Source organism: Uranotaenia lowii, chromosome 3, assembly GCF_029784155.1.
Source record: "Uranotaenia lowii strain MFRU-FL chromosome 3, ASM2978415v1, whole genome shotgun sequence".
Classification (NCBI taxonomy): Eukaryota; Metazoa; Arthropoda; class Insecta; order Diptera; family Culicidae; genus Uranotaenia; species Uranotaenia lowii.
This window is the reverse complement of record NC_073693.1, coordinates 229,326,535-229,353,135: the sequence shown is the minus strand read 5'-3', so window position 1 is coordinate 229,353,135 and position 26,601 is coordinate 229,326,535. Positions and strand designations below refer to the sequence as shown.

General features: G+C 32.3%; 1 protein-coding gene across 1 annotated transcript in view; it reads left to right on the top strand.

The window, feature by feature from the left end:
- Positions 1 to 26,601, top strand: part of LOC129753151 (uncharacterized) — a 98,373-nt gene that overhangs the window by 10,778 nt on the left and 60,994 nt on the right. The window lies entirely within an intron of this gene.

Here is a 26,601-nt window from a genome sequence, read left to right as displayed (position 1 = left end):
CCTTTCCTGAAGAAACACGGTTGTTCCGTACTGTTTTGGCCGGATTTGGCATTTTGCTATTACGATAAAAAGGCCATGGAGTGGTATGCCGCCAACAACGTGCAGGTGGTTCCCAAGGACAAGAACCCTCCCAATACGCCGCCCGCTCCGCCCAAATGAGAAATACTAGGCTATTGTCAAGCGGAACCTAAAAAAGACCAAAAAAACTGCTAAGGACGAGCATGAGTTCAAGGCAAACTGGCTTTCTGCGGCGAAAAAGGTGGACAAGGTGGCTGTTCTAAATCTGATGGCAGTGTTAAACGTAAGGCCCGGCAATTCGGATTTGGAAAAGCGGAAGCCTAACTGAATATTTCCTGAATTTTATACTAATTTAACTTGAAAAATAAATTTAATTTGATTTTTTAAATAAACGATTTCACCGATTCACACACGTTTTCCCTTGACCAAATTTTGACTGTATCATTCTTTATTTTTAGCATAAAAATGGAAGGAAAAAAATAATTTTGAAGAATTAAAGATTCAACGTTATGATAGAACAATGTGTGCTTTCAATCCGGTTCCATTTAACTGAAATTCGTTTAAATAAAATAAAGTTTGTCAAAACAGCCAAATGAAAACTTTCTCACGATAACATCGGGTAAGTTTGAAGTCCATTGCAATAAACGGTCGATACAAACGATACAGGCTGTGTTCCCCGCTGCCCATGCAACGAATTGGTGTCCACAAGTTTAACCAACCAAAAACCGCAAACATTGTCGAATCGAAGCCAAAAAACATGGGCTGACATCCTTTGGTCGTTTTTTCGCAAACTTGCATTCAACTGCTGCTCCTAGGACTCTTGCGCAATGTTTTTGCTATCAATTGAAGGGCTGTTATAGAAAGGGAACCAATTAAATTGATTTTTTTCCATTAAGTTGTTAATTTATTTCGTTTTTTCTCAGTACAAAAATTTAAAAATTTGAATTCTTTTCGAAGAGAAAATCACTTGTTCAGATTTTACTTAACTTATTCAATTTTGCTCAGAAAACCGACCCCATTCTTCCTCGAAAATGATGCTCGCAGGGAAACCACAAGAAGAACATGCATTGAATTTTTGAAACTTAGACTAGATGAATCTGTATCCGTTCTGCTCGTTTCTCCAACCATTAGCGGGTCAGAGTAGAATTGAAATCGGATCGGTGGTCATCGGCATGGTTGACCTGATAAGGTCCGAACACTTTACCAGTTCTGCAATTTTTCCTTCAGGCTGTAGGAATTTTGCGCATATACCTACCAACTTCAAGAGGAAGTATCATTCTTTGTATTTATGTTGGAACAGGCTTTAAAAGCGTGAAAACTGAAGTTGGTTTTTAATTAGGAACCGCAAATATTCAAATATAAAATAGAATTTTTTATGTTTATTGAATGTTTGGATAATAAAACAAAATTCATCAAAATATTTGTTAGTTTCGGAAGTGTTTCATTCGATCAAAAGATTTCAAATTCTCTTAGTTAGACTTAGTGGTTAGTGATTACTTTTGGTATATTGCAGGAAGCGAGTTGCTGAATAGCATAAACGTACCCAAGACAGCAAAGTGTTATCCCAAACACATAAGTGCTAAATTTGCACTCGCGCTGCCATTAGAAAGCCATCACCATGCTACGGAATTTGTAATTGGTTTTCCAGCTAATCCAAATTAATAACAGTTCCGGAAAATTTGTCAGAACACTCCTACAATGAGCTGAGGATATAGTGGACGTAGGCTGGATGCAAAGTTCTGGACCGGACATAAATTTCCATCAACGTGATAATCAAAAGGATAGCCCCCGGGCGTCGCCACAAAATTGTGGCAGATTGTGTCAAATTTAAATATTTGGTAGTGCCATAATTTGGTTCCAATAATGCGCCTCGGCTGCCTCGTTGCTATTATTGTAATGATCAACTTGTGGTGTGTTGTTTAATGATTGTGGCTTTGCTCACATACGGATGTATCAGTTTGCTTACAATGATTCTACATATAGAATATCATACAGAATAAATATGCCTTTGGGTTGAATTTTCGGAAACACTAATCGGCTTCAATGTTCTCCGAATGCATCACGGTTTCATGCAAGTTCATTAACGTTGAATTATTTAGAGTTTATACAATTTGGTCGAATATCATTCGATTGTCTTGTTGTTTTTTTGTCCAATATCTGAATTTCAGTTGAACTTAAAATATCATCCACTTAAAATCATCGACCAAATTGGTATGAGTCTTCTGAAGAGGTCAAAGAGCAATTCCAGATTCCAAGTTCTTGATTCTAGTGTACGTGTAATTTAATTTTCTAAAGGCCACCCTGACGGACAGCTCAAGAGTCACTTACTACTTTGAGCAATAAGCTTTTAAAAATGTTCAGTCTCTAATTGGTTGGAAGCAAGAAATATCACATTGAAGATAGATGAAATTATAAAATTGTAAAATTTATACTGAAGATAGATGAAATTATAAAATTATAAATTATAAAACTATAGAGAAAGCTAAAATTTTTGTTTTGGATCTTTATTTTGGCGCTTTCAACATCGTGTTCTATAATCTTTACTACGAGCATTTAGTCATTTTTCTTAAACTTTTATGTTCGAAGATATTCCATTTTGAGAGTGATGACTTTTTTGAAAATCGTAAAAAAGATTGGAGTGTCTAGAGGCAGAACCTATAAAAGGTTGGACAAAACCTTATTTTTCATTTATGGATTAAAATTAGACATTTATATTTTTGGAAACTAGATTGATCTCACGCATCTCAAATCTGTCAATAAAATTTAAAAATTGGATGTCTTAAGCAAATTAATAAGTAGTGGAAGTTGAGGTGGATATTTTGAGAAAAAAAATTAAAGATATTTTTATAGCTTTGTAAAAAACGGTTTATCCAAGATAGTCGTTATTCTAATGTACAAAATTCTAGGACATTTTATCAATTTAAATTGAAGTTGATGATTCAAGATTAACAAACTTGTACCTTGTTTTAGTAATAGCGAGAATAGTAAAACATAAAATGCATAGATTTTCACCAATTGCAATCCCCTCAAGTAAAGTTTTTCAGCAAAATTTCACGCTGAGTTACATATTAAAATAAAGAACTAAGTTTCAACTTTTTAAAGAAACAAAAAGTAGCGGCGGATACGTGCTTATAAAGTGGTTTTTGTTAGGAATGTCTTTGGTGTTTATTATGAGATTTAAATTATTATTTTTTTCAGTAACTTGTTCTCTATAATAAGCCTTTTCTCAAAAAGATATGGAAATTCAGTTGAAAAAACTTGAATCTGCTACACAATTTATTCGATAACTCTGACTTCAAATTAACTGATTCAGGGCACAAAAAGCCATGTTTCAACAACCAATGAGATCAGAAACTACGATTTATTTCCAAACATTAAATTAGAGATGCTGTTCTGGGTAATTAAAAAATATGCATTATCAAAACAAAAATCCATTGAAGTTTTGATCGTTGTTTTTGACTGTCTCACTCTCTGGAGCCACAACTAAGGTAAAAAAGAAGCGGAGGGTCGATAGTGGTATAACGTTTTACAAATAAACAAATAAATTGAGCCGAGCAAAGACACTTTGATTTTCTTAAATTTATTCAGAAGTTTTTCGGGAAACCTTTGAATTATTAGTAAGTTTCCAATCAAAGATCAAAATCGATATTGCTTTAGTTTTGCTCTGGTTCTATCTTTCTTTGTACATTTATTTAACGAGAGTATGTAACATAAGTTTTCACCCTTCTTAAAACTAATTGTTATTTTTAAAATAATTTACGATATGATTACAATTTTTCAATGAGTTTGGTTTCGTTTAAAAAAGCAACTAGTAGTTTCGTCCTACTCCCATAACCATACATTAAATTCTCCTGGCTTATTATATATTTTATCCTACTCTCTGAGTAAACCTCTTATTCAAGTAAAATAGGATTAATAGTGATTTGTACCTGACAAGTATCACCTATTGGTGGATCTTCTATTTTGATCAAATATTGATGCGTCAACTTTGAGTGAGGTTGCCAGATTTTTTTCAGCTTGTATCCGGGCCGGACAAACCGGGCAATTTTTATATAAAAACCTAGCAAAATCCGGGCATTCGATTTCAAATTGACGACCATAAATCCGGGCAATATCCGGGAAAGTTTTTTCAAAACTCAGGAATTCCTCGACAAAAATCAAGAAAAACAAAATATTTTTCATCAAAACTCATCGATAGATTTTGAACCGTATTTTAGGCTTTCAAAAAACTTTTCATGATTATTGTTATAAAACTTGCTTAAAAAAATTGTTTTGGGGGTGTTTGTTGTTTATTTTGTTTAATTTGTTAAATAAAGTGAATAAATCTGGGCAAAATTCGGGAATTTTAATGAAATTCGGGCTACCGGGCCGGGCCGGACTGTTCTAAAATTTAGTAACAAATATCCGGGCAAACCCGGATAAAACCGGGCAATCTGGGAACCTTAACCTAGAGTGTCCTATCAAGATTCTAGTAAGGGCTCTTTGCTCATTACGACTACAAAACGCATAATTTATTCGCTCTATAACAGGTTTGACTATCCTTAGTTTGTTAGTAGTAAGCTCTGGTTTCTTCTATTTATTTTTTTAATACGTAAAAATTGACAGCTTTAAATAAAAGCGCTTTCTTAGCTTTAACTAGGTTGTAGAAAAGATAGAGTATGCATCGATATATTCATGAGTGATCTTACTCTCTGGAGCCACTCTTTTTGTGGATATTCAATTTTAAAAACGATTTTCGAATTGATAGCTGATCCTCTATTGATGGTTGTATTAAAAAAAGTGGAATTATTGTGTGGTGTGATAAAAATATGAGTTTCCGAATCAAAACAAAGGCGACTATATTGGTTTCTCGATCGGTTTAATGGCACCAGTCCAGGAACCTGTTGTTTTTATTCAATTTAAGTGTCAAATGAACCATTATTCAGTGTTTTTTCATATGAAAGCATCGATAGCCCCTACAAAATTCTCAAAAAAGATTTTTCTGAAATGTAACGGAGCCGTCGTTTCAACATTTATATTTTGGAGTTAATTGTTATTGGTTTAATTTTTAAAGTGAAATTTAGTGAAAACAAAGAAAAAGTAAAATCATATGAAGTGTTGGTGTAGGACAAAATCTTAAATAAAAAGCAGTTTCATCATATCAACATTTTTTTTATTTTTTCTCTAACTCCCGGAGGGTTGCTTATGGCTCTAATTTACATCAATTTGAATGTCAAATTGAATTATTCCCATAACATCACCTTACAACAGTTTTCATTTTACAATAATTTCTCTTGTTTGTGATTTACGAACCATAACGTAGTTTCAAATTTAAACATAAAATTGTGTTTTGAGCGATGGTCCAATAGTTTGCACCGCATACAATGTATAATTATATGATTTAATTTTTGCTGAAAGAATTGAAAGAATGGAAGATTCATAGAAAATTTCAATAGTGATCGTGCAATTACTACTCTAAGATCGATATTAAATCATCATTTTGATGAAAATAGTTTTTTAAGGAGAAGTAAAAGTCCTTAAAGCAGGGACCTATCATGTTTGAAAATTGTCTTTTCAGCGGCGGTATTCAATCCTATATCACTTAGGCCTAAGACATTTAATTCTACGACACATCATGGCGTTTACTAATTGAAGCTTGATTTAAATTTTCAGTTCCGATTTGAAATTTGAAAAACTTGTTGTCCCGGGTTTCGGCACCTTTGCTGTGTGGTGGCGGCTTATAGAATACTACCACTGGGATACTGGTCCACGTCGTAAAAGGCGACTTATCCAGTACTTCCCATATGCGTTAGTCATTCTTCAAATGCGACTATCACATTGGGAGGGGGGAAAACTTGGCTTGGGATTTTGAAGTTTTAAGCCAAGTTTTCTTCAGGGAGGATTCACCAATTGTGCTTATTGCTATTAATGCGCATGCACGAGTTGAATTCTCCTAAATTGTGTAAACACCTGCTTCAGGGTGGTTCTGTGCCTGTGGGCCCCAAAGTGGGGGTAGGAGGGTGTATAATAATCCTACCTTAAGCAGAACGTTGTTAAAGTCTGCACTATAGCCAGGCACTGGTGCAAAGGGCCGTATTTTTCCTGGCAACTCGTGGGATTCAGATTATACACACGATTTTTAAATTTTCATCCTGTATGGGATACCCCGCTTCATGCGTCGATATGAAGGTGCAGAGGTTCTTGCGTGTGATGGAATTATGTGTGGAATTCTTTGATAGAAATGCTTTCTATTAAGGTTGCACAGATAAATCTGCAGCACAAAAGAACCGCTACACTTAACTTATGTCGTTTAATCCTTAATGGAACTGCATCAATCGCCTTGGTGCAAGAACCCTATTTCCGAAATGGAACTTTTTACTTAGGGAATTTGCTCAAACCAAACTTTACTGTGTTCAGTGCAATTGGAATGACTAATGCCCGAATAATGCCTCGTGCATGTATATTGATAAACAATTCTTTAAATGCAACACTTATACCCAATCTAACAACAAGAGATATTTGCGTCGTTCAGGTTTCGCTGCCTGATAGAAAATACGTCTACTGTTCAGCATACTTACCATATGAACAATCATCCCCTACGGATGATTTAAAAAATGTCATTTCATTCTGTGAATCACAAAATACACCTCTTGTAATAGGCTGTGATGCCAATGCTCATCATTTTGTATGGGGTAGCTCAGATATCAATCTGAGAGGCTCAAATTTAATGGAATATTTAAGCAGCACTGATTTAGAAATTCTAAATGTAGGAAATAAACCAACTTTTGTTAGGTGTGACAGAGAAGAGGTGATTGACATCACACTTTGTTCTAGAACAATTTCTCAGGAAATTTCAAATTGGCATGTGCCTAACGAAGAATCGATTTCTGACCACAGGTTTATCTATTTTGAACACTCAGGTGAGTTTTTAGAAACAATTACATTCAGAAATCCAAGAACAACTAATTGGGACCTTTATTTGGAGCATATTGCTATTAAATTTCATGGATATACACCTGAAATTACTACTCCTTCTGAGTTGGATGAAGTGGTTGCAAAAACCACCGAAATTATTTTAAATTCTTATGAAGAAGCGTGTCCCGTACGAACGTTGAAATTCAATAAAAACAGTACACCATGGTGGAACTCAAATCTCAGTAAATTACGAAAAAACTGCAGACGCTCTTGGAACCGAAGGCGAACGGAAGGTTTTGATGCCTTCAAGTTGGCTCGCAGAGCTTACCGGAAAGCAACAAGAGCTGCCGAACGCTCAAGTTGGCAGAGCTACTGCACAAACATTTCAAGCTTGCACGATGCAAGTAGGTTAAATAAAGTCTTAGCCAAATCAAAAGATTATCAGGTTTCATACCTTAAAACCCCTAGTGGTGATTATACATCAAACGACGAAGATACATTAAGTTGTCTATTCAATACTCACTTTCCAGGATGTGTTGATCAAGATTCATCGATAGAGCCTGAGTTCTTTTCTGGAAGTCTAGATTCCTTGCATTTTGCTCGGAAAATAGTTACTACAGAATCGATCAAATGGGCAATCGATGGTTTTGCTCAATACAAATCTCCTGGAAGTGACGGTTTATTTCCAGTTTTGCTTCAAAAAGGTTTCGATCATTTCAAACACATATTAAGAAAAATAATGATAAGCAGTTTTGCTCATGGATATATTCCTAAACTTTGGCGGCAGATAGCCGTGAAATTCATCCCTAAAGGGGGACGATCATCATACGACGAAGCCAAAAGCTTCCGTCCTATTAGTCTAAGTTCATTTCTATTAAAAGCACTTGAACGTTTAATTGATCATCATATCAGGCAAGAATGCCTTGTCCAACATCCGCTTAATGCGACACAACATGCATACCAAACAGGAAAATCAACATTAACTCTTCTGCACAACGTAGTACATAATATTGAAAATAGTTTTTCACAGAAAGAATCATGTCTAGGAGCATTTCTAGACATAGAAGGAGCATTTGATAATGTCTCGTTTACATCAATAATGGATGCGGCACTACTTCATGGAGTGCCTAGTGTTATAACTAACTGGATTAGCGCAATGCTAAGTAACAGAAAATCTTCATTCGTCTTTAAGACAGGCTTCAATAACAAAAGTTAGCACACGTGGTTGTCCACAGGGAGGTGTACTATCACCTCTTTTGTGGAACCTAGTTGCAGACGGTTTGTTGAGAAAACTCAATGACCGTGGAATACCAACCTATGGATTCGCAGATGATTATCTTCTGCTGGTAAGAGGTTTGTGCATAAGCACATTATTTGATATAATGCAACAAGCTCTGCGCTCTGTTGAACGATGGTGTTCTCATGTAGAACTTTCAGTTAATCCTCTAAAAACTAACATTGTTTTATTTACTAAAAAACGTATCACCCGCGGGGTGCGCCCTCTGCTGTTTTATGGTTCCGAAATCACCGTGTCTAATCAAGTTAAATATTTGGGTGTCATTCTTGACTCCAAATTAAACTGGTCTGATCACATCGAATTCAGAATCAAAAAAGCATGCATGGCCTTCGGACAATGCCGACGTGCAATCGGAAAAACTGGGGACTCAAACCTAAACATATTCACTGGATTTATTCCACAATAGTAAGACCAATTCTGGCCTATGGGTGTCTAGTGTGGTGGCAGAAAGGAGAAGTTGCAACAGTTCGGACTAAACTAAATCACCTTCAAAGAATGTGTCTTTTGGGGATGTCCGGATCGTTCACTACAACTCCTACTGCAGCACTAGAGGCTCTGTTTTCTATCAAACCTCTACACTTGTTCCTAAAACAGGAAGCCTTCTCATGTGCTTTTCGTCTACAGGCAGTTGGTCTCTGGCTGTCAGGAAATATCGAAAGATCATCGAGTCATACAAATGTGTGGCCTGAATTAGTTAGATTAAACAAGTTTAATCTAGCGCCAAATGATTTAACACTCTCGAGTAGTTTTCCCTACATGGGGTTCAAAGTCAAATTTCCTTCTCCTCAAGAATGGTTATCAGGTTTCGTAGAGGACCAAATGTCCTCTCATATTTTATTCTATACTGACGGTTCATTATCAAACGGCCGTGCAGGTGCAGGAATTTACTGTCACGAGTTGAACATAGAACATGCTCAACCTCTAGGAAAATATTGTACAGTCTTTCAGGCTGAGCTATATGCTATAATGTATGGAGTGCAAATTGCACTTCAAAAGAAAATTATGTTCAGAACAATTTATTTCTGCTCAGATAGCCAAGCAGCTATCAAATCACTCAGTGCTTCCAGTTCTAGATCAAAACTGGTAATCGCATGCCGGAAAGCAATCGAAGAACTTGCTGAAGGCAATGGATTAAACCTTCTATGGGTACCTGGACATAAGGGAATTTTTGGAAACGAATGCGCCGACGAAATCGCTAGAGCTGGGTCGGAAAAGGAATTTTACGGACCAGAGCCGGCTGTCCCAATATCACCATGTTGGTTCAGAAACCAAATTCAAACTTGGTCCTCTAACCAGCATGAACGATACTGGGAAGAGTTGGACACTTGTCGTCAAACTAAATTATTTTTAGAAAAACCATCTCCAATCATATCGAGGTACTTATTAACTTTAAATAAATCTCATTGCAGCATCTTGATCAGAGCACTCTCCGGTCATTGTAAACTCAACTATCACATGCACAACATTCAGCGTGCTGAATCTCCAGTATGTGGTAGTTGTGAATCAGATGTGGAAGATCCCTTCCATCTTATATGTAACTGTCCCTCATTTGCCAGACTACGTTTTCGTACTCTGGGATCTTACGCTTTAAGCGAATCTGAGTTAAAGAAATTAAACTTAAAAAAAACATTCTATCATTCCTTACCGAATGTAGAAAAGAGCTTTAATGCTAATAATCCCTAGTGGAAAGGCTTTATGCCATCTTAAATAGATTGAATTTATTTCTTCCTTTTATAGGTTTTTCAGGTTTCTCAGGTAAATGATGAAATATTGGATAAAAAAAGGCTAGGCACAATTTTCCCGTATGTTTGGATAACGTGCCGCTATTAAGCCTACCCCCATTCTGATACCTGACCTGATAGGCCTAAGACATTTAATTCTACGACACATCATGGCGTTTACTAATTGAAGCTTGATTTAAATTTTCAGTTCCGATTTGAAATTTGAAAAACTTGTTGTATTGAAACCCTAATCTGGACACACAAAACCAAATCTCGTCTAAGAAATTGAATTAAATAATAAGTGTGTCGAATCAAGTTCATCCTTTATGTTTTTACCCATTACCGTAGAAACGGGGGGGGAGGGGTTTGGTGGTTAAACCCCCCCCCCCCCCATGAGAATCCAAAACAGCAAGCGAGAGATTCTACTCTACACTCAAAATTATAGATTAAAAACGAACCAAATTGTGATAATAGAGTAAAGTTAATCAACAGTTACAATCTAGACTAAAAACCAATGCCAAAACCTCAAAACCCCAACCCAAGTCTAAAATTCAGCTACACTTTTTCATATTTTTCTCACTTTTTCATCGAAATTCAGGTCGAAACATTGAACTGCGAATTAAATCAAACCCATTTCGGGTTTTCTGATTCCATAATTCCCGTAATCATAAGTGTATTTATCGTATAGTTTGTCGAATTTTGGATTTTGTATCCAGTTCAGGATTGTTGATTTTCAGTTCGAATAATCATAAGAAACACCTTACAAATGAAAAACTGCTTTGATATCCTGGTTCAAATTCAGTTTTACATTTCATATCAAATTTGAATCATGTTTTTCGAGGTGATATGCATTTTCAATATTTTGATAATAGTTTTCTGAATATGAAAAAAAAGAGAAAATTGTTTTATATTCAAATTCGACATTCTTGAACATAGTTTTTTCATTAAATTAAAAAATTAAATGCTTCAAATTAAAATCCAAAATTCAAAAGTAAGATTCAGATATTTGTAAGTTCATATTTTTATTTCGAATCACAAAGCAGATTGAAAGTAAAAAAATCAAATTGTGAATTTAGATTAAACCTGAACTAATGAATTTAAATATCAGTTTCATAAATAACGGCTCTATAACTAGTAAAATTCTAATCTGGAATAAGATTCGGAAATCGTATTTTTTGTACATTTCAGAAATCGTATGGAAATTGGGTTACAAATTCAAAGCGCAATTTTTGAATTCAGGTTCAGAATTCAGATTCAGAATTCAGATTCAGAATGCAGATTCAAAATGCAGAAAAAGGTTTAGCTTGTAAATGAATTTTACAGTCTAAATAAATTGTTGAGCAATGCAAGATATCATGAACATAACATATTGTGGACCAAAAGAAAAATATCGTTTTTTCACTTGCCAACAGTGTGTTACATCTAGAAGTAGAACTCGAATTGACTGAATTCAAGTGTTAAACTTTATCGAACAAAACTGAACACAACGTTTGCCATTACTTAAGGGGGGGGGGGGGGTGGGGGGTAGGGTATAACACTTTCAAAAAATCGATTTTTTTATTTTTTGTTTTCTTATTGTCAAACATTTTAAGAATGTTATGTCAAATTTTCAAGTCAATTGAAGCAAAACTGTAGAAATTATAGGCTTTTATTTCCTCCTATCTAATACTGCAAGAAAGCAAGAGCAGAAACTTCAAACGCGTTTTTCTCGAAAGCACATTTTTAAAGTCCGTGGACATCGTCATTTGAAAACTACTTATCCGATTCTTTTCAAATTTGGAACATATTTTATACATATAAAATACCAGACCCCAACGTTTTTCTTTTTTTTTACTTTGGGGAGATTTTACAGATAAAAAATGGCGGATTTTTCCGTGAAAAATCGTAGTTTTTACTTCAAACAGCCACAAAAATTTCATAAAATTTTTTTTAAGTTAAATAAAAACGTTGGGGTCCAGAAAAACATCTATTAAAAATATTTTGCTCTGATTTTTTGACTTCAGATGATTCTGTGCTGAAATACAGTGTCCACCGCAAATCCTGTTTTCTTAAAGGTATCCTCGAAAGTGCTCCGTCACCGGCTCATTTTTCAATATTTTTTCTACGAAAAAATTGCTAAATGTTCTTTTAACAATGCTTTGTATAATGCAAAAAATTTGAATACATTTGTTTGAACGATAGCTCTAGAAAAAAATCGTGAAAATGGTGTTTTTTTTAACCGTTCACAGCCCCCCCTACCCCCTAAATTTGTAAAACTTATTGCCTAATATCGGTGTTTCTCGTCAAAGATTTCTTTGCGGTCAAATTAAGGACACCAAAATTTGTCATTTTATTTTTCAGAAACCAATGAATAGAATACTGTGTTGTGTTACATTTTGTAGAATGAGGTTGCGTTATTAGATTCATAACATTTGAATTATGTGAAAGTGCAAGTGAAAAAAACGAGATATCTTGTATTTGGTCCGCAATTTAATGCAATTTTTTTTAGTCTAATTTCATACTAGAATCATTGATTTGGTTCAAGTTTACATCAAGAAAATTTGATCCGAAAATCGGATGAATTTTATCGCTTACTTTTTTTTTGAAAATTTCATTTATTTTCATCAAAGGTTAAAATTTTTGAATTTGAAAAATAGTTTGAAATTTTGGACTTCTTTGATTTGACTATAGAATAAGTTTTTTTTTTAGAAATTAAATACTCTCCTAACAAAAGCTTATTTTATGCTGCAATCAACTAAGTTTGATCTACTAGACTCTTAAACAAATTCAAAGATTTTAACCATACACGAAAGCGGATTCAGCTCACCTTATAGGTTTAGGACCAATTTTCTAAAGTTATAATTTAAAACGAAAACTTTCAAGTACTAAAAAAATGGATAACCATATAGCTATAACCATTTTTTTGTTAATTTTTTTTTGTTTTCGTGAATTGTTGGGCAAAAAATCATAGATAAAATCAGTCACCAAACCACCCCCCCCCCCCCCCCCCTATGAGTCGGTTCTTCCTACGGCCCTGATTTTAACAATCATTTGAATAATAAAAAAATCATTTCAATACATTCCAAACATTATGCAGATATGAAATACCCTTTAAGAAACCATCTGCAGCCTCAATTTTAAGTTGTATTTATTGTTATACTAAATGATCAATTCCATACTCAAAGAATTTTGATAATTAACTCAAGGCTAAAAAAAATCACGTTTTTTATGTGCTCTTATTTTGATTAACTTTGGTGCCCTTAAATTATTGACTATTGGTTAGAAACTGTTTAAGTAAATTCTTCAATTTTCTGGAGAAAATTCAAAACTTTACAAAAAAAATTAAAATAAAGGTTTTTTCCAAGACGAAAGTAAATTTGTCCTCCTTAATCTGTATAATTCTCAAGGATGTTTTACTAAATATAATCCATATACGATATTTGTGGAAAACAAAAATCAATTCATTTTGCAGATTTTAACAAATTTGGTAATTTGAGTCATCAATTATATTCTATAAATATGCTTACAAAACAGTTGGGTGTTTTTGATGAACAAAATTGTTTCAAAAATGTTAAAAACTTATCTTTTTCATCTTTGTATATTATTTCAACATATAAAAGGTTTGTTAATTCAGTTTATCGACCTTATTGGTAAAAGTTATGTCCTTTTATTTTAAACATTTTAAGATTATTAAAATAATAGGCAGGTAGAAAGATACAAATCTTAACATTTTATTATTAGAAAGACAACTGTATGTAAGATAATTTCATGACAGCCGGGATGACGGGCTCAGCCCATAAATATATCCACCGATAAAAAAAATAAAAAAGATTTTGAAAATGAGCGAGTAGAATTTTATAAGAAGCGATTCCATCACATGTCATAAATTTTTTCCTCATGGAACAAATTTTCTTAGAAATTATTTTGAAATCTCGGGCTTATGATAAAGCTCAGTAGTCAAGTCAGTTGCATCCTGAGTCGATGTCCGTGAGTTCGAGCAAAAGAGCAAACATTGAACACAGCTGTACCGATTAATATTTTTGAAAACTGTTCGCCAACTGCAACGTTGATATAAAGTCGCAAATTTTATTGAATTTTTAAAAAATAAATTTACCGAGTTTTATAATCAGAGCATGAAATTTAAAATTATAACTGCGTTAAATTTTTTATTAACTTTCCACTCATTTTTATTGTTTTATATTTTTTATCCATCATGATTTTTTAATTATTCTTTCAAAATTTCGAAAAATTATTTTTGATAGCAGCTTTAAAGTCTTAATTTTATGCAAAATTTTGATTTAATTAGTATTTGCTATTTTTAAACTGTGACCCAGAGATGGGTCTTGACTCAAACATTCAGTCAGCAAATTTTTTTTTTATTTTAATTTTTTTTTGTAGGGAAATGAATCCAACAGTAAGTCGAAATTTCAGGGACTAGACTAGATGAAAATTAATGTTGTAAAACATGCGAAAAAAATTCGCTTTGTCTCCCGGTAGGACTTGAACCCACAACTTGCGCCTCTCCGGGGCCCATGTATTAACATTCTACTACAGGAGACAACTTGGCGTATGAAAGTTATACTGTACTGTACTGTACACCTACTGAAAGTTATACTGTACTGTACAAGACGCACCAGTTAAGCAAAATCGCTATTTTCAGCGATACCCATCATCTATGAACCACGACGATTCAGAGATCACATTTACATCTTATCAAAAAGAAATAATATGTTAAAAACATGATTTTGGTTATATTTTTGAGAAAATCTTAAACAGCCAGAAAACAAGCCGCGGGATAGAACGCCAAATCTAGTAGACAGAACGCACCATACCGAATGGGTGGTGAGAAATGGAACAATGATTATACGGAAGATAGTTTTTCAAACATCAAATTTTTTATTAAATGTTCATCTATTTTTGCAAACTAACCATACTTAGGAAAAAAATCATTTATTATTGCTTAATTTAACGAAAATTTTGTTTTTCAAAATTCATTTTTTATATCCTTATACATAAAACGCCTTCAGGTAGGCAACGAAATTCAATTTCTTGACTGATATCGCGGCAAACATGGCGGTTGATATTTTTTTCGAGTCAAATATTGGTGCACCTTTTTAACTCAAACAAGGACGAAATTTGTTATAATTATGTATTCTTATTGTAATTTAGGAGTCAGCAAATAAAAAGAAAGACATTTTGTTTTGACATTTGGTTTTTTTCAAAAATTAACAGCATTCCAAATTTGAGCCTATAACACGTGGTTTTGCGGGCATTCTGCCCCAGTTTTGATATGATTACTTTTAGTTGAAATTTGTGGGTAGTTAGTGAAATATAATAAAATATAAATAGTCATTCGAAAGTGCATACGAGTGTTATAACGAAAAGCTGCAGTAGGACGAGATAGCGCAGACTGGTTTACCATAAAACCTTAAATGTTAACCAAAAAAAAACAACAAGTTTTAGGCAGAATCCATTAATCCCTCTGTTTCTAAGAATTAAAACCGTTTTTGTGAACTTTTCATCTAAAAAATGATGAAAAAGCTCGTTTGCTTCAATAAAAATGAAGAAAAACTACAATTCGGAGCCAAAGGTTTGTGTATTTTTGAGAAAAAATGGCATGGGCCATTTTACCTCACTGGTGCGTCTTGTACAGTTCTCCCCTATATATATTTTTAACCATGCCGAGTCTATCGGCCAAGTTTGGCGAATTTCTGATAAGATTTTTCTCCCCGCTGTGCACATGGAATGACCCGCATAAATATGTACAGACACAGTACATACGATTCGAATGATATTCAACTCTGGTATCTGTAAACATTCAAATTAAGAATTTTGCAACACAAAATGCTGTTTAATAAATTCCATTTGAATATTGAAGGCTTTCTTCGAAAAAGAAAATCTAGTAATCACCCTGTCGGTAGCAGTATTGATTTAGCTTTTCATTCCGAAATTCATTTTTCTCCCTTCGGAGTGCTCTGGTTGCTTCCGTTGTCGATTATTCGCTGCCGTTGTTACTTTCCTCGAAAAATTTCAATACCTACGAGCAGAAAATTCCTTCACTTTAACCATTACCACCGATTTCGCTTACGGTGGTGTTGCTCTCGAAATTTTCCACCTTCATTCAGCCCTGGCTGCCAGAAGCAGAGTGCCGAGCTCTTCACGTTCACATAAGCAGCACTCCTGAGCGTGTTGCATTTAAATTTGAAATTTTATTTATGAATTTATTCATGTCGAAAATTGTTTCAATTTTTTTTGCTCCTCTTTCGGGCTTTTGGTTTTCCCGTTTCGGCTGGCCGGGTACTTTATTTTCCAGCTTCCTCCATTTTTTTTTGCCACCTTCTAACTATTTGCCCCCAAAGTTCACACGCCAGGCTTCAACCATCCTTTTGGTGGGAACATTACCCCGGATTTGCTACCCCGGTTTTCAGGATCCGTTTCCGGTTCCGCCATACTTATCGTTGGAATTTGCACTTGCATGCAACTCGAGGGCATCCATCGAACACGGTGGATGGAATTTTTAAGTGAAAGATTATCGGTTTCAGTTCTAAATACCACAAAAAGTAGATGAAAATGCTTTCTGATTCCTTCATGTTTGCTAGATTGTAATCTAAAATTAGGTTCGAAAAATTCTTGGAAATCGTTAATAGAAACAATGAAAGGAACCACTCCCTTTGTTTTGAATAAATATTCTTAAGTTGGTTGGAAAAAGCCTGAGTGTTCAGTTTTTCGTTTCTCTTATTTGGTCGTTTTTTGCCTCAATATCACTCCGATGATGTTGTGAAAAACACAATGGCGAGTGTAGAAAAATCTCCTTCCGGTAGAATCGGAACAGAAAGGTGTTGGAATATTTTAATTGCTAGATCTCCAAATGTGTTGAAAGTGGTTTTGCGGGTGGCTGCATTGAAATAAACTATTTTGTATGTTTATAGATATTAATGAAGTGTGAAGAGGTAAAAAAAAATTCTGGTGTAAAATGAAAAAAAAAACTTGTAAGGACAAATTACAAAGAAAATTCGCAAGACTCGTCTCAGAATTCAATCTTCAAATTATATTCATCATTATTATTATGATTCTGTGCTAAAATTTGCATGTTCTGTTTGGTGGAACGGTAATATATTTCGAGCAACCAAAGCGCACTTAATTGGTAAATCAAGCGTGCAGAAATGCAAAAACAAAACTCGCGCATAATAAAATTTTACACCACATCTGTTGTGGTTTGGTAGAAAATTTGAACCTTCGGACTGAAATGAGTGCTGATGTTTTCGATTCGCTGTTGCTAGAACGAAATAAGTGGATCGAGTTATTGAAATGAGCTACTGAATGTGGTCTTTATGTACAACTTTTCAACACACATTTTCAATCATTTTCAATACCAAACGATTTGTCGTTTTTAAATTAGAAAAGAGCAATGTTTGTTGAAAGATTGGTATATTAAATAAACAGAATTTAAACTCAAATTAGGATTCCAAAAAATACCGTTTGATGAGGTGAATGGGGACAATTTTGTCAGACGATTTGAGTCAAACTTATGTAGATTTGCACGATGGAGTTTTCTGTTAATTCAAACGAAATTGATACAAATTATGTAGATTATTTTAAATAAAATTAAAGATTGTATATGAGACACAATTGCAAGGTTATCGAAGACTTCTGAAAACTTGCGAAAATCTGTATTTTCAAACATTTTTCGTATAATAACAGAATCATAATATGGCTTAAAAGCAGAATCAAACCCAACATGACAAAATAGCATGTTTTAAGGAAAAGTTTGGCCGAAGGTGGCTAGGCCGAATGGAATAAAAGGCCGACGGAAGTTCGGCCAAATAGGACAATATGCTGAAAGGGACATTAGTCCGAATATTATTTGACCGAATGGATGTTAGGCCGAATGGTCATCAGGCCGAATAGACGATAGACCGAATGGTGGTAAGTCCGAATGAATGTTATGGAGAATAGTCATTTGGCCGAATGGTTATTAGGCCAAATTGTCATTAGGCCGAACGGTCGATAGGCCGAATGATCGTTAGGCCAAAATGTCGTTAGGCCGGATGCTTGCTAGGTTGAATGGTCTTTGGACCGAATAGTCGTCGGGCCAAATAGTTTTACAGGTGAATGGATGCTAAGCTGAATGGTCGTTAGGCCAAATGGTCATTAGACCGAATGGCCTAACATGCAGGCAAATGTAAAAGATTTCTCAATGATCTAGCAAGCATTCATTACGCGCATTCAGCCTTATGACCATTCGACCTAACGACATTTCGGCCTTGCGACCATTTGGCCTAATAACCATTCGGCTCAGTCACCATTCGGACGAACATCCGGTCTTGCGTTTTTTCGGCCTAACACCCTTTGGCTGGATAACCGTCGGCCGATTAACCCATTCGACCTAGTGGCTTATTTGGCCAGATAAACCATTCAGCCTAACGTCCATCGGACGAATAACCTTCGGCCGAATGGCTCAGCCTTCATGACTTTCGGCTCAATGACCCAGCTTCAGTTATCCAAGTATCCGCTTGATCCGAGCCACCATGTTCATACAAGATCCATTTATTCACTGAGCTATGCGCCCGAAAGAAATGCTTAACAATAGCAAAAGGAGCTAAGCCAAGGAGAAAATTTCTACATGTTTCATATAATGTTAAGAATTAAGTTTTTATTGAAAAAAGTGTGCTGACACCTTTTACAAAATAATTAATTAAATTATAGGAATTGATTTTTTTTGAGTTTTTTAAATACGTTTTGAAGCCAACAAAAACTGCTTCATTGTGCTGCTTCAAAAAGCGAACAAAAACACTCCCAAATGACGAAATTCACGTCACAAAAAAAAGGAAACTTTTTCATTTTACGAGTAAACTTAAACATTTTATAACAATAAAAAATGAAATCTTCTTTGAAAATGATGGGACGATTCTGAAACACTTAATTTTATAGAAATCGATAGGAATTCAGCTTTTTAGCCTTTCAGCTTTTTTTACAACAGCGTAAATGATCGAATTCACGTCACAAAATTTGATTATTTTTCCAAATTGATTATTTTACCAAAATTTCATAAGGAAAATATGCTCTGATAGCTGTTTTTACAAGTCGATAATAGTTTAGTTGATTTCATTATAAGTTCGTTATTTTCAAATAAAAAATAATATTGAAATAAAAATTGAAATTTTTTTTTTTGTGAATCTTTAAACAAAGAAGAAATAGAAATAATTTTAACGTATGATTCCTCAATATGATGCTATTCAAGTGCAAGTCAAAAAAAGGAAAAAGTTAGGAAAAGACAATGAATATTTATCATTGTACAGGTCGGAATAACATAATATCACTTTTAAAAGTATATTTGAAGGCTCCAAAAAATTGTTCAAAATAACTTGAAATTTCGTGACGTGAATTCAGTACACTACCGTGTTCTGTTTCAAATGGGTGAATTCAAGTCATAACTTTAAATAAAAATAACTGATGAAATAAATAAGAAAATTTTAAAACAGATTACAATTAAAGTTTCAAATAAGGCTTTTTTCGATTAGTTATTGAATTTTTTTTTTTAAATTATGTTCTTTATTCTTTACACATAAAGGGCTGCTAAGAAATCTTAGCTGAAATCACCAAAATTTAGCAATCTGTAACTCGAAAACCACTGAACCAAATTTTACAAACTTTATATTTTTGAGTCACCAAAAGTGTGGTTTTTAATTTTGTAGAATTAAGTTTCTATATTGAACCTTTAGCTTTTGAGATATTCCTTTATATGTAGCACACTTGCGACACAAAAATTATCATAATACATATTAAAAAAACAATCAGAATCGTAAAATAAGTGTCAGATCAGGTAAAAAATTAATACTGAATTTTTGAACAATTGAAAAGTTCCACTGTAGAATTTCGAATAAAAAAACAATTATCGCAATTCGAAATGTAATTTTTCGACAAAGATAAACAACAATTTAAACTTAGAAAAAGGTATTCAAAAGTTGATGTCTTAATTGATTTAAAAAAACGAAGAATATATTCAATTAAAGTTCAAGAGTGCCAGAGCTCAAAGACAGAGAAACAACCTTTTTTATGAAATGAACTTTTTCCAGTTATTAAAATAAAAGACAAAAAAGTTCATTTTTGAAGTTTAAAATTATGACTTCATAAATTCACAGTACATCATGTTCAATTACACTGACAAAGTACATGTTCGGAAATGGATAATCTCGTGAATGATCACTCAGAAACAGATACAAAAAATAGAAATAAGGAATTCCAAGTTTTGTTGTAATTATTGAAAGCACATAAAAATAATGTATTTATTGCTCATTTAAATTTATTTTTGAAGTTACTAAATTGAAATATTTTTGAGTATTTTCATAGATTGATTTAAAAATATTGATCGATAAAAAATATGATATTATAAAATTAAAATAAATGGAAGATTTATTAAATTTAAATCGATAGTGTTAAAGTTTAAATATCAAGCTCTGAAGATTTTTTTCCTTTTTAATTGAAATATTGAGTCCTGGAATGAACAGAAGGTATAATTTATGATTTTCTTATTAAAAATTTAGATTTAACAGCTTTTCTTCAGAACATTAAAATCCGAATTGAAAAACGAAGACAAATTCATAATTTTTTTTTTAATTTTAGTAGATTGACTCTAAATTTCCATAAATTAATTTGAAAATTGAAAAAAAGCTGTCCTATAAAATTCGTCACATTTATTTGAAAATTAAAACTTAATTTGAAGATGTCATGGATAAGATTATTAATGAAGATTATCACCGTGATTTTATTATGATAATTAATTTTAAAGGTTATATCGGTGCGTTTTAATGTTCTCTAAGTGAGAATATTTTATGATTTTGAAAATTATAGATGGATCGATGAAGATTAGAAGAAAACTTAAGGTGTTGAAATTTAGTTGATAGACATTTTTAAGAAGCACTTTCATCGAATACTTAACTTTTCTAATCTTCTCCTATCTATCTATAATTTTGAAAATCTTGAAATGTTTTCACTAAGGAAACATGAAAATTCACCGATTAAGTCGTAAAAATTCATTATTAAAAAATATAAGTTTTGTCATATTTAGATGTTTTATTTTTCAAATAAACACGTCTTACTATTTAAAAAAAACTAATTTATTTAGTTTAATTGATAACTTAAGGAAACAAAATTTTGGTGCTAATGGTTTATTGATTGATTTGATAGATTTTCGCTTCCTGAACTTTGGATATAGATATGATATGGAGTTTTAAAATGTATCAGTTATAAGTTGTCAATCATGATAATTGATAAACTTATAAACCATCATTTAAGAAAAATTCTGATGCTGATTTTCCGTATTATACTTTATTCGATAAATCAATTATATTTGATGATAACGAATCTGTCTGATCATAAAGTTAAATTCAACAGCTTTTTCAAATTTGCAAAGATATCATTATTGGTATTTTTGACTTTATTGCAGAAAGTACACAAAAAAAACATTAGAACGGTGAGCTTAAGATTTTAAAAGGTCTAAAACTCAATTTGTTCCAAAACTGCTATGCGTTTCATTCTGAAAAGTAAACAAATACTTAACTGGAATAACTTTTTTTGCATAACTTATTATTGAAAAAAAAACGGGAAAATATTTCGGCTTTTTCAGTCAATTCACGGATCCAAAACACCTTCTCTTCTTATTCCGACGTTTCGTTCTTTATTTGAACTTTTTCACAGGAATCTACAACAAACATTACAATCTCTTAAAGAACTAATTGACAACATAGAACAGTAGAAAACTTACAGAAAATTGTGTTTCTTCATCTGGAGGATCGATTACAATTAAATTCACATACAATAATTGGACACTTTTTACCATTAAAAACGCTAAAAGGTATTAAAATGAAAACTTAGATGAAAAGGCTTGCTTAAATATTTATAAATATTTATTTCTGAACTCAAAGGGAAAACGGCTCTATTACAACATTGCATAGAGACAGAACATCGCTTCAATTTAAAAGGTGCTGCCATTCTGGATGAAAGCCGTCGGGAGTCTGCATTGCCCATACTGGAAGTTTGTCACATCATCAACACAGATGCAACAGTGAATAAGAGATCCGATGTTGACCATCTGAGCTCTACATATTCCGGGATCCTCAACACTATCAAGAAAGGAAATAGACCGAAGAAAAACATACCCAAACAGACCGGTACTGCTACATCAACAACATCATTTGGTAGTGCAACCAGCTAGTGATCGGAGTGTTTGTTTGCTGAGTTTTTTTGAGATTTTCTTTCGTGTTTGGAGTTTGCTCTAGGCAGTAATTTTCATTTTATAAATATTTAAGCAAGCCTTTTCATCTAAGTTTTCATTTTAATACCTTTTAGCGTTTTTAATGGTAAAAAGTGTCCAATTATTGTATGTGAATTTAATTGTAATCGATCCTCCAGATGAAGAAACACAATTTTCTGTAAGTTTTCTACTGTTCTATGTTGTCAATTAGTTCTTTAAGAGATTGTAATGTTTGTTGTAGATTCCTGTGAAAAAGTTCAAATAAAGAACGAAACGTCGGAATAAGAAGAGAAGGTGTTTTGGATCCGTGAATTGACTGAAAAAGCCGAAATATTTTCCCGTTTATACAGTTTTACCAGTCGAGAACAATTATCTACTTATTATTGAAATTTTGAGGAAAGTTGATAATTAATTTAAAATTTTTATTTTAAAATGTAATATTTTTGTTCAATTATATTTCCAAAAATATGATAAAATTTTTAAATGATTTTAACCTATTTTCAAACGTAATTTTAATAATAAAAGTTGATAAAAAAATGCATTTTTTGATTCAGGGCACCCAAATAAGCCAAATTTACCATTTAATTACATTGAATTTTAAAAAAATTTGGTTCTGTGTAATTAATCAAAACCTTTTTGAATGCGATGTTTAGCATTTAGAAGAACATGAAACAAAAAATTAAACTGAAACTGGAATTGCATTCTTGAAGAATATTTCAAATCAGCATAACATTTGCAATGACATAAACGATTTTTAAATCAAAATTTTAAGTTCTAAAGTAGAGGATATAAGATTTTTTCTTATTCTGTTGACCATCGTGAGAGGTCAACGCATGTTACATGGCTTCCAGCTTGTTAATGTGTGAAATCAGTATTTGATGAAATTGTTTAATAATTGGTTCGTTTCAAACTCTGTTCTTTTTTAATTACACTTCTTAATAAAACCCATTTAAAGACAAGGTAAGGTTTTTGTATGTCAAGTTTTGAGTTTCAATACAAAAGCTGGATTGAATTGCAAATTGAAATTAACAATTAAAAAGTAGTTTCAATTCTTGAGCTTCATAAAGTGTTGTAAAATAAAATGTCTTAAGCCAATCACCCTAGGCTCTCTTCAGAAAGAAACAGACTCATTTCCGCCAAAATAAGTCATGTTTCTAACTAGCGTTAATATTTATTTGAAACTCCTTTAAAGAGCAAATACCTAGATAACCCCCCCCCCCTCCCCGTTCACACGGTCTTGTACACTGTTATAACTCTGTATAAAATTGAATTTTGTTGTGTGTTTTTGTCAATATACTTTACTTTTTCAATTTTCAGGTCAAGTTCCATCATTCCGATCCCATTCTGTGATTTTTTTGGGAAACTTTGTCATATTTTTATGCAATCTTTTGTTCATCTTAAATTTTGTAGCTCAAAATTTTAAAAAAATTAGTTTAAACACATTTTCTGTAAAACTACATATTTTCAAGCTATTTTGAAAAAAAAAACTAAAAAACTTTTATTGAATACCAATTATTTTGACCAATCATACCTTATCAATTTTAAAAATTGAAGTCCATTGATACCTTTTTCAAAAAAAAAATATCACAGATCTTAAGATAACTTTCTTAAAATTGTGAAAAATGTTGTACTATGCACTTTTCAAAAATGCAAAAATCTAAGAAAAAATCAAAATTTTATGAATATTAAATATTCTGGTTTTATTTGTTATTGTTTTTTAGTGAAGCCGATTTCATATAATTTCCCAACCCTATACACATTTTGTTTATTTACACTCACTTCCTTTATCTATAAATATTTTCTTTTGTATTTTCTAAATGTGGCTTCAAAAAGGAACTTTTTTCAAACTCGTTTAAAGATTCTTTGACTCTAATAAGGTTTCATGAATGTGGTTGATTGATTAAACGACGCATTTTTACAAAGGGATTAAACTGATTAACAAAGTTATGATTATTTTTTTCATTCCCAATGGATGATCAGAAATTGATTTCAATAGTTTATTCCAACATTTAAGTTTGTTAATGACTAATGCATTTAAGTGTTGGAGCCATAAAAATAATTTTATTGTTATAAATTATTTTAACATATTTCGAGTACCTACTGAAGTCTTAAAACATCAATAACAGTAATTTTTTGTTTGGACTCAATTGAATTTTTCAACGTTTTTTTTTTCAATTACGAATATACTCAAATAATGGACAACGCTGCAGCATACGTTTAGGGGCAAAAATTATAAATTTTTTTTAAAATATTTTTTGGCCTCAATTAAAAAATGAAAATATATTATACCTTCATGCAATTCCTTACGTTCTTCCACTGTTATCATGTTCTTTTTTTTCTTCAAACTTAATATTTTTATAGGGTTAGCCATTTGTTCTATACAGGCTTTCTCATAAAAAATATCCGTTTTTTTAATATCCAAAAATATCACAGAATGACCATAAAATTAACACTACGGTTATACATATACAAATAAAAAAAACTTTCATATAAAAAACCAATTTGATTCTAAATGCTATCATTTTCACAGGAGAGCTGTTTGTTATTGAGTCTTCGGATAAACAGATATTTTCAAACTTTAAAATTACATTTAAATATAAAAAATTTCAACCACTATCCTAATTTAGAGAACGGTTGCCATGAACCGAGTGAATTTTAGGAATTATGTTCGTCAAGTTATGTCGTAAATAAATAAAAATAACCTCATTTAGTCTGTTTAAAACTCAATTTACATGTTTTCAAACGTAGAAAACAGTTTTCCGATATTTTAACTTTAGACTTAGTTAATGACGATTGTCTGCAAAAATTTCATGTTGATCAAAGTTACCTCGGTGATCAAAGTTCCCCCAGATTACGGTAGCATATAAAAGGCAAACGATAAACAGTTTTAATATTGTTGCTAGATTCAGAAGAACATATTTGATAAAAGACACTAGGTCACAGCTATTACCGTTAAAAAAAGGGAAATTTGGAATTGCTTTACTAAATGCACTGTATCTTTGAAACTTTTCATTGAAAAATCTTAAAATGTGCTCCAAAGTTATAAATGTTTAATCTAGCACCTGGCCAAGTTGCATAAAAATTTATCAACGTGATAAAAAATTGTAACTTTTTGAAAAAGAGGTTCATTACTGTCGAACAGGCGAAAAAACCAAATCATTCTTTTTTGGACGAATGTTTGTATGGAAAACATCGTAATCAATGTTTTCTTGGTTTTTTCTTTCACATAATCAAAATTTATCACAAAGAATGTTGTAAATTCATAGAAATATTATTCGTGCTATGCTTTGGAATAGAAAATGTTCCACTCGGATTTGATCTGCCGTGAAACGTGCTGAAAAATTCAAAATAGTCATAAATTCGGCAATACTGTAACTTTCTTGTCTGAACTCAAACTTCATTAAGCCTACAATACAAATGATCATAAAAAAAAATTCTTTAGGTAGGACAAAGAAATTTTATATTTACAGTAGTTTTTCGATTTTATCACGATAAAAAAAAATCACCGTGAATATGGCGTTACCGTGAATTTTGCGAAACTAAAAATTAAAGTGGAAAAAATATTTTTAATTGTCTTTCATCAATAGTAGTGAAAACTATTTGTATCAATAAATTTTAATCATAAGATTAATCATCAAAGTTTCATAAGCACAAAGGATCGATTTCAGTACAAATTATTTTCTCTATAGCAACTTTAAGATTTTTTATGAAATAAAACCATGTAGTATATCAATTTGATAGCCTACATCTTATTAAAGTGAATTATTTTTTTTATGGAAATTTAATAGTCGTTATCTCTTAAATATATCAATTTTGAAAAAGAATTCAAAGAAAACTGTATCAAAAAAAATTCTTCGGCTAATTTCAAATGTTAATATTTTAATCTTCACACCTTTCATGAACTTAAAAGTTTACTTTAGCTTGGTTCAAATTATGTTTTTTAAGTGGGTTTCTCAAAATTTGCTTTATGGACAGATAATCCTTTTTATTTTTTTTTCAAATGTTAAACAACAGAAATCTTAGTCCTTTTTTTTCATATTTTAAGGCAAAACTATTAAAGTTATAATTTGATCATTCAAAATTATCATTCAGACAATAATAAAGGATTGCGCACTCCACCTTTTCAGATAAACAAATTATAAAATGAAATCAAAGACACTTATCTCTTTTCAAAAACGCTTTAATTCTCCCACATCTTTATATCATTCGCATAACAAAAAATGTTTACTTTTTTTAAACGACTAACCAAACCCAAATATCAACAAAAGCAACAGCTTGACGTTAAAATACTCATGTCGATTATTACAAAGAATTTCAAAATCCAAAGAACGATTTTAAATACCATACAGCAGCATAAGTAAGCAGTTTGTTAAATGACTTTTTTTTCTTTTATTATTGAATGCCATACCATAACATAAACCTTAAAAAATACTATGAAC